We start from the raw sequence: 8,699 nt of genomic DNA on the forward strand, positions 1-8,699 counted from the left end.
AAAAAATTAGAATTACATTTTTTTAATTCGTTTTATAACAGTTACAATTAATTGCATTAATGCAATAATAATAAATAGTAAAAATGGTGGTAATAATAATAATACAAAAAACTAGTCCCAGTTAGTAAGTTAGTGTAATGTTAGTGTAGGGACCCATCTGAAGAGGTCGCCTTGACGTTGGCAGATGGGCTCGCACAATTTGCTCAAAATGTGCGCTAAGAACCTCATATTTCTATGTACAGGAGATCTAGCAGTAATACCATTCAGGAGATATCTGTGTACACATATTTTGTTATATACTTTTGTGCAGCACACAGGGCAGGTATACAGGTACAGGGCGAGAGTGTTACAGTGATATTATAACTCGGCCTTAAGGATAAAATGCTGATAACTACAGATCCTGGAAACACATTCGAAACTAGACCTTGTAAGTAACTGGTTCCCAGCTAGTGGTAAATATGTACAGGGCAGTCCGGTACCAAGACCTGCTCTATAGGACACATTATCATCAGGCAGGTCCTTACAAGATCTGCGGCAGAAGTGTGGCTGTGTAACACAGTCCTGCTCCTGCCTCAGCTGCCCACAGTGGAGCCAACCTTGATCCTGGCAGCTTAATCCATTGTATGACACAGTAGGGGGCTTCCACAGCATTTAGGCACTTTAGACAGGAGAGGGAGGCATGATCATGGTGCCAATGAGTTTCTATGGCAGCTGAGATCTAACAATGGACCCCATGACGGCCATTTTACTGCTCCTATTAGACCCCGGCTGAGGAAAGGTCTATGAGGACACCGGTCAGACTTATGTCGCCTGCTCTGCACATATTAGAAATACCTAGGGCTGATTAGTTTGCCATTTGTAAATCTGATCCAGCAGCGTTGGGCTACCACTGATGTGATCAGGGCTATTGAGCTCCTAGATTGGGCAGAGGAGCTCAGTATTCAGCAGGAGCTGGCCGAGGAGAGCAGAGCAACTTGCATGGGGCTGCTGCACAAGAAGCAACTCACAAGGTGGAGATTTACCCGGAGACGCTGTGCTCGGGCTGTGATCTGCTGTGCAGGCTGCATAGTAGATGCCTCGAAGGACCCGAACTTCACCCCTAACAGGCACAGCAGAGCTCGGACGGCTGCAAGTGAACAGAGAGCGGCTGATTAGTAACTGCTGCGTCTCCTGCAGCTCAGATAAGAGCCGCACAGAGCGGGGGTTCAGTAATGATGAATATGGGAAGTGTCCGCCCCTCACATGCCCTAAATGCGGCCTCCAGAGGTAAAGTTTCCCCTGTAACCAGCGCCTCCTCCCACCTTCTCTGCTGGCATGCTCCATTACTTAAAGGGGATGTCTGTAGAAAACAAGTTATCACTTATCCACAGGCTCGGTGATCACTTACTGATCGTGGGGTCTGACCGCTGCGAGCCATCGTCTGATCGGGAAGGAGTGGAAAGTCAGGGATCAACTGCTGCTCCATTCATTCTCTATGGGGCTCCGGAAAAGCCGAGCTCAGCGCTTGAATGCCACATAGGGAATGAATGGAGCGGATCCTGGAGTAATAACATGCCCTCCTCTCCTCAGCTTTCTGTCTGTGTAAGTGGCTCAGCCCTTGTCTCCCCTTCTGCTCCGGCTTCTGTGCTGGTCCTTGTGAGGAAGAGGAAACCCTCTGCCCTTCTGCTCCGGCTTCTGTGCTGGTCCCTGTGAGGAAGAGGAAACCCTCTGCCCTTCTGCTCTCAGTCCTCTGCGACTTTTCACAATCGCTCAGTGCACCCATTATATGTAATAAGGATCATTCTTCATCCCTTGTCCAGCTTTCATCCCCCCCAGTCTGACCAGCGGACAAGATAATAAACATGTGAGTGGAAGGTTCACAATTATTAGATGTGTTGTGAAAAGTCTCCACAGCATTATCCGGAGAAAACTGCAGGGTGACCGCTTGTGAAACCAGCACAAAATCCAGCGGACAGCGCTTCCCTGCCCCCCGCCGGTCTCCGTATCCTGGCATTCAGCTATTCCATTTGGTGCTTATTCTGGAAGGAAAACAAAAATGTGATGTTCTTACACAGACGCCTGAAGACGCAGCTTTTCATCATCCATGTTGGGCTGTTGTATGACGTGTGGATTACTCTGCTTGCTGGATTCTTGCATTACCACAAACACTGCCTTTATTTTGTGATTTCTGTGCCGCTTCCCACTTCTATTGGCACTGTGATATATCAGCACGTGAGGGCTGCCACAATCATGTGTCAATAGGTTATTGCTGGAGCCTGTGATATAGAGACCATCCTGGACCAGGGAAGACTTGGTACAGAAGCACCTAGAGAGGGGGGTACAGGGGCTTCATTTCAATTTTAAACTTAGCTGGATTGTGTTTAGCTACAAGAATGGAGAGTAAAATAATAAAATCTTAATTTTTTTTTTCTATTTGGCAAAATCGTCCATCAGAGGTTTGGCCACTACCAAAAAGTTTTTGATGAACTTACAGTAGTAACTGGCGAAACCCAAAAAACTTTGTAATGCCTTTAAGTCTTGAATATAATACCAATCCAGTACCGTCCGGACTTTGGCCAGATCCATGCAAAAACGGTGAATGATAAGAACTAACCCTGAATGGAGAACATACATTTCTCTGGTTTGACAAATAATTTATTATCTTTGAGTATCTGTAAGACCTGCCTGATATGTACCTGATGTGACTGGAGGTAAGTAAATTAATATGTCATCAAGATTGGTTTGTTGTGATCTACCTGCCAGATGACTAAAAATGTCACTAACAGTGTTGAAAGAAAGCGGGAGCATTAGTCAACCCAAATGCCATCACAAGCTTTTCATAGTGCCCCTCAGGAGTATTGAAGGCCATCTTCCACTCATCTCCTCAATGTGAATGAGATTATAAGCCCCCCTGAGGTCTAGTTTAATCAAATCGTAGGAGCCAAATTTTTTTCTAAAGAGGTCGGGGATGAGAGGGAGAGGATATGCATCCCAGACCGTGATCCGATTAAACTCGCGAAAATCAAGGCGGGGGCGCAACCCCCAGTCTTTTTTTTTGACAAATAAAAACCCCACTGCAACGGGAGATGAAGAACGTCTTATAGGGCCCAATGGTAGACTGACTGACCATTCTGTTCTGAACTGCCACCCTAAGATGGCTTCCCATTATATACCTACTGTATAAGTGCTCCCTCTAACGGCTTCCTCCATCCACACCCACTACTGGTTCCCCCTACCTTTGGGTTCCCCCCACTCCAGCCAGGGACAGGGCTCAGCAGCTGCACGCTGCATGTTGGATGCAGGTGATTTGGGGGGTTCTGTGCAGCACTCCCATCTTACCTGAGTGAAGGGAGACACCACACCTCTGGGTGAGGTGCAGTAACACTGTGGCGACTGAACACTCAGGGGCGCCACATTCCCCCCCCCCTGTAAAACGCAGCACGTCCGCGGGCTGGAACAGAGCAAAACCAGGCATAACTGACATGCAAAATTTTTAAGATGCATCAGCATATTTGACCATAAAACAACATTTCTTCCCTTTATGGGAGGCACATTTCTTTTAACGTTACTGGTTAGATTATAAAACATCATAAGAGTATTGTCATATAAAACAATTTTCAAGACAGTTCCAGCACCAGGGTGCAACAGTAGCAGCATGAGGGACCCGTCCACAAACCCTCAACGTAGGCCCTGGGCATGGCTGCAGGGCATAGACGATCCAATCCTGGACCTCGTCTTCCGCCACGCCAAACGGGTTTTTGTTCTGAGGTATATTTGTAATTATAAAACCAATAGGATGCACTTTAAGAAGTGCTAAACTATGTACAATGTCAACGTCCGGCTTCTCACAGTCCTCAGCCTGTCAGTCTCTGTACCCTGACGGGTAACTGGGTAGCAAACATGAAGTCAACTGCACCCTTCCGGGCAACTTATGTACAGTCCAGTTAACTAAAACAGTTTAACAGTGGGGCCCCCTCCGGGGGAACCCCTGGTTTCTGCAGGCTGACCCAGCCTGGTCATCAGCCTCAGGCTGCAGGGGGACCAGGGATGGAGCAGCGCCAGCCGCATTTGGGACAGGGACATCACTCCGACCTGCTCCCGCGACTGCATCAGCTCGGCCTGACACCTCCCGGTCTTTACGCAGCTTCTCTCCACCGCCTCTCCTCTTTCGGGGGCGGTCCCATGGCACTTTGCTGTCGGTCACTCCCTGTGTCGGCCTCCCCGCTTTGACGGACACATCTATGCGGACAGTCACTGTTGCAAGGGGCAGGGCCTGCTTTTGGAGCCATTCTGGGACCCGGCCCACGACGGGAGGTTCCATTCTGTTGTTCTTTAGCACGCACATAATGGCGCCCGTTCTTCTGGGGCGGGCGCCACATTCAAGGCAGAAAACACTTCTTTAGGCGCACATTACCCGCAGATGGCAGGCTGGTCACGTATCCTGTTCGTGACGCCAAGTGGTGACTCGCTGCCCCCTGGGCCGCGGGGCACACGGCAGCCGGGCCGTATGGCTGCTTTGGGGAATATCACGGTGGCTGGCCCGGGGCGGTCAGTGCAAAAGGGATTATTTATAGGATTTGTCGTGAAGCCACCTGTGGTGTCTGGTGAGGATCACCAGCGCTGCAACAGTCCTCTGAGGCAGATGTTAGGGCAGCTAGAGATGGAACGGCTCCCCACAGGTGGAGCGGGCCTCAGGGCAGTGTAAATAGATGGAGGGTGCGCTGGGCGTTGTAGTGCAGGGAGGGAAATGGCACCAGTGAAGGAATAGACGGAGGCAACTCAGTGCAGTCGTCCAAGATTTTAATACACAGTTCTTCAGGAAACACAAAAGTGCAAGTTACAGGTGAAGGCCTCCCACGTTGCGCCGTGTTCACCCTGGCAGGGGTTCAATCCTTCCTCAGGAAGTTTAGGAATGCTTGGCAGAACCCCACTTTCTCGTGTTCCTACTTTGACCGTCTTCACACTAGGTCCTTCTCCCTGCTGCCCTGCGCTGCCCACTCTCAATCCCGCTCGGGTATGCTGAAGTCCTTCCTGTACGTCAGATCCGGGACCAACCTGACCCCCTGGAGATTAGAATGGGGCAACCGATCCCTCTGTCTTCTGACAGATGCGGGGCGTATGGGTGCTGTCCTGCACGCGCCGTACCCCTGGGATCCCTTCTTAGAATGGAGCCTACTCCCTTCTCCCCTCCGGGGCCTCTATCCCGGGCCCTTCTTGTGGAGCAGAGCTCCTGCTGAGCCTCTGCTCCCAGACAGTCCTCACTGACCGTCTGTACTGTACTGACTGACCATTCTGTTCTGAACTGCCACCCTAAGATTGCTTCCCATTATATACCTACTGTGTGCTCCTTCTAACTGCTTCCTCCACCCACACCCACTACTGGTTCCCCCTACCTTTGGGTTTCCCCCACTCCAGCCAGGGACAGGGCTCAGCAGCTGCGCTCTGCATGTTGCCCTTCCAGCCGGTCTGAAGCAGTGTAATGTTGGATGCAGGTGTTTTGGGGGGTTCTCTGCAGCACTCCCATCTTACCTGAGTGAAGGGAGACACCACACCTCTGGGTGAGGTGCAGTACCTCTGTGGCGACTGAACCCTCAGGGGCGCCACATGCCCACGATGCAGAAATGCTCCGGATTTTTCCTGAGTGTTTCTGCATCTCCCTGGCAGAAAAAACGCATGCAGATTTTACATGCGTTTTTCCTGCCAGGGACAAACGTAAGTGAAGCATTTTTCACATGCATGTCCGCATGCGGGTTGTCAACCGCTTTCCAAGCGATTTTAGCATCACTTGGAAAGTGCTTGACAACTTGGTCACACTATATAAATCCTTGCAACCGGCATGTATTTATATAGTGTGAACAAGTTAATAGTAGAAAAAAAGAATAAAAATGGTAAAAAAAAAAAAAATAGAATTAGACTTACCGGTAATTCTGTTTCTAAGACCCTCCACGACAGCACACCTGGAGGTAGCCTCCCCATCCTAATTAGGGACAGGAAAACAAGATGTTAAATAGCCCCTCCCTGCTACAATCCCCAGTGTTTTCAAAGGACCACACAGTATGAATGCTCTAAATATTTATTAACACTAAGGATTTTTCCAATCAAAGAAATGGAGGGAACTACCCATGCTGTTGTGGAGGGTCTTAGAAACCGAATTACTGGTAAGTCTAATTCTATTTTCTCCAATCCCCTCCATGACAGCACACCTGGAGTAATACCAAAGAATGAATTTTAGGGAGCGACAACAGCCTGAAGGACTTTCCTTCCAAATGCTAAGTCTCTATTAGATATTACATCTAGTCTATAATGTTTAGCAAAGGTATGGACAGACGACCATGTAGCTGCCCTGCAAATCTGCTCAATGGATGCACTAGCTTTTTCCGCCCAGGAGACCCACATAGCTCTAGTAGAAAGAGCTTTCAAAGATTTCAGAGGAGGCAAATCTTGAACTATGTATGTTTCACAAATTGCTTTCTTAATCCAATTTGCTAGCATATTTTTGCAATTTTCTTTCCTTTATTGGGCCTTCCATATTGGACAAATAGGTTCTGATCCTTCCTCCAGGTTTCAGTCTGCCTCAAATAGCGGATTATAGTCCTTCTTACATCCAACGCGTGGAATTCTTCTTCCTTGCTATTTGATGGATTTTGACAGAATGACGGAAGAATTATTGGCTGAGACATATGAAAATTAGACGACACTTTAGGTAGAAAAGAAGGATCCAACTGGAGGATGATCCTGTCCTCCAAAATACGACAATAAGTCTCTCTGATAGACAGGGCTTGGATTTCACTCACTCTTCTGGCTGTAGTCAGAGCTATAAGCAATGCCGCTTTCCAAGACAATTTGTCTATGTGTGCCTCGGCTATTGGCTCGAAAGGATGCATAGTTAGGCCTCTAAGAACTACGTTGAGATCCCAAGGTGGAACTATTTTAGCCCTTGTTGGATTAATCCAAGAAGCAGCTATCATGAACCTCTTAATCCATCTGTTTTGGGCCAAATCAGCATCAAAATAGGAACTTAAAGGCGAGACTTGGACCTTCAGCGTGCTTGGTCTTAATCCTTTAGACAGACCGTTCTGTAGGAAATCCAAGATTCTGGCCACGTCAAGCCGAAAGGGATCTAATGGACGAGGCTCATACCATAGCTTGAAAGCTTTCTAGATTTTTCCATAGATGGAAATTGTGACTGGTTTTCTGCTTTTCTGCAGTGTATGTGACTCGCCCCCAGGGGTGTCGCGGGGCACCCGGCAGCCGGGCCTAAGACTGCCTGCGGGGATTATCGCGGTGGCTGGCCCAGGGCGGTCAGTGCCAAAAGGAATTATTTGTAGGGAATTTGTTGTGACGCCACCTGTGGTGTCTGGTGAGGATCACCAGCGCTGCAACAGTCCTCTGAGGCAGATGTCAGGACAGCTTGAGATGGAACGGCTCCCCACAGGTGGAGCAGGCCTCAGGGCAGTATAAATGATGCAGGTTGCGCTGAGCATTGTGGTGCAGGGAAAGCGATGGCACAGCAGGAGTAACGGACAGAGACAGGGGATTTGCTTCATTTCCTTTACTGGTACAGCTGTTAGGTACGGTCCAGGGTACTCCAGATGAAGGGCGCACTTTTGGACTTCTCCCCAGGGAGCAGGTATAGGGCCTCCTGATCCGTGTCTGTCCCTATGTATGCTCCTGGCCAGCCTGCAACTGGGCCTAGCTTATGTGTCCTGCTTTTACTTCACCAGATGCTCAGAAATAGGACCTCTGGTTGGTAACCACTTTCCCTGGACGTCGGGGCCTTCGTGGTTCCTGATCCTGTGTGTGTCTAGCCTTCAGGTTTGTCAGGGACTTGTAGTCCTCCTGGGATTCCGGTTATCCCCACTGGGTGTAAAGGGTCCCTGTAGGCGCGGATCCGGTGTCCGGTAGATATAATGGGGTGAGCTTATTGTGCTCCTCTGCCCCCTTGGTTTCACTCCCCTTTTTCTCCTTGCCGTCGGCCACACTCGGGGCCCTCACTACTAGGCAGCTGACGTGCTGCGTCTTCACCGCTATCTGAGTGTCGGCACGCTCTCAGGCTCTCTCTCAGCCTGCCTGCTCTGCTCTGACTCTGAGCACTCACTAATCAACTGAGCTGCCTGGCTCCACCTTCCCTATATATATCCCTATCTGGGCTCCCTCTGCTGGTATGAGTTGGAAGGTAGAGGTGTTTGTATCTAGTGAGGGCCTCTTGTGGAGAAATCCATCCATGCACCCTTCTGGGTTCTGTGGCACCAATGCACAGCAGGGCGCCACATTTGGATCACCTGTACTGAGAAGCCTCTGGCTTTTCAGAGGGTGGTCTCAGAAGCCAAGCTGCTGGAGCCAAATTCTGAGGGGCCGGATGGAAAATCTGGCCCTAATGCAGCAGATCGTGGATTCGAGGAAGCATCAATGGATCATCCATTCTTAGACTGCTCAATGTTCCGAACCATGCTCTTTTTGGCCACATTGGAGCTATTAGGATAGTCTTGAGCCCTTCCGACCTGATTTTTTGTAAAGTCCTTGGTATTAACAGAATCAGGGGAAAAGCATTAGCGAGCCCAACTTTCCAAGGGTGAGCGAATGCATCTATCCCTGTTGCTGAATCCTCGGGTTTCAAAGAGAAAAAGGCTCTTACTTTTGCGTTTTCCTGGTTCGCAAACAGGTCCACATCTGGGTATTCCCACTTTTGAACAATCATCTGAAATATCTTCGAGTTCATG

The sequence above is a fragment of the Phyllobates terribilis genome, unplaced genomic scaffold (genome assembly GCF_046119375.1).
Source record: "Phyllobates terribilis strain yellow unplaced genomic scaffold, ASM4611937v1 Scaffold_331__1_contigs__length_2093441, whole genome shotgun sequence".
Lineage (NCBI taxonomy): Eukaryota > Metazoa > Chordata > Amphibia > Anura > Dendrobatidae > Phyllobates > Phyllobates terribilis.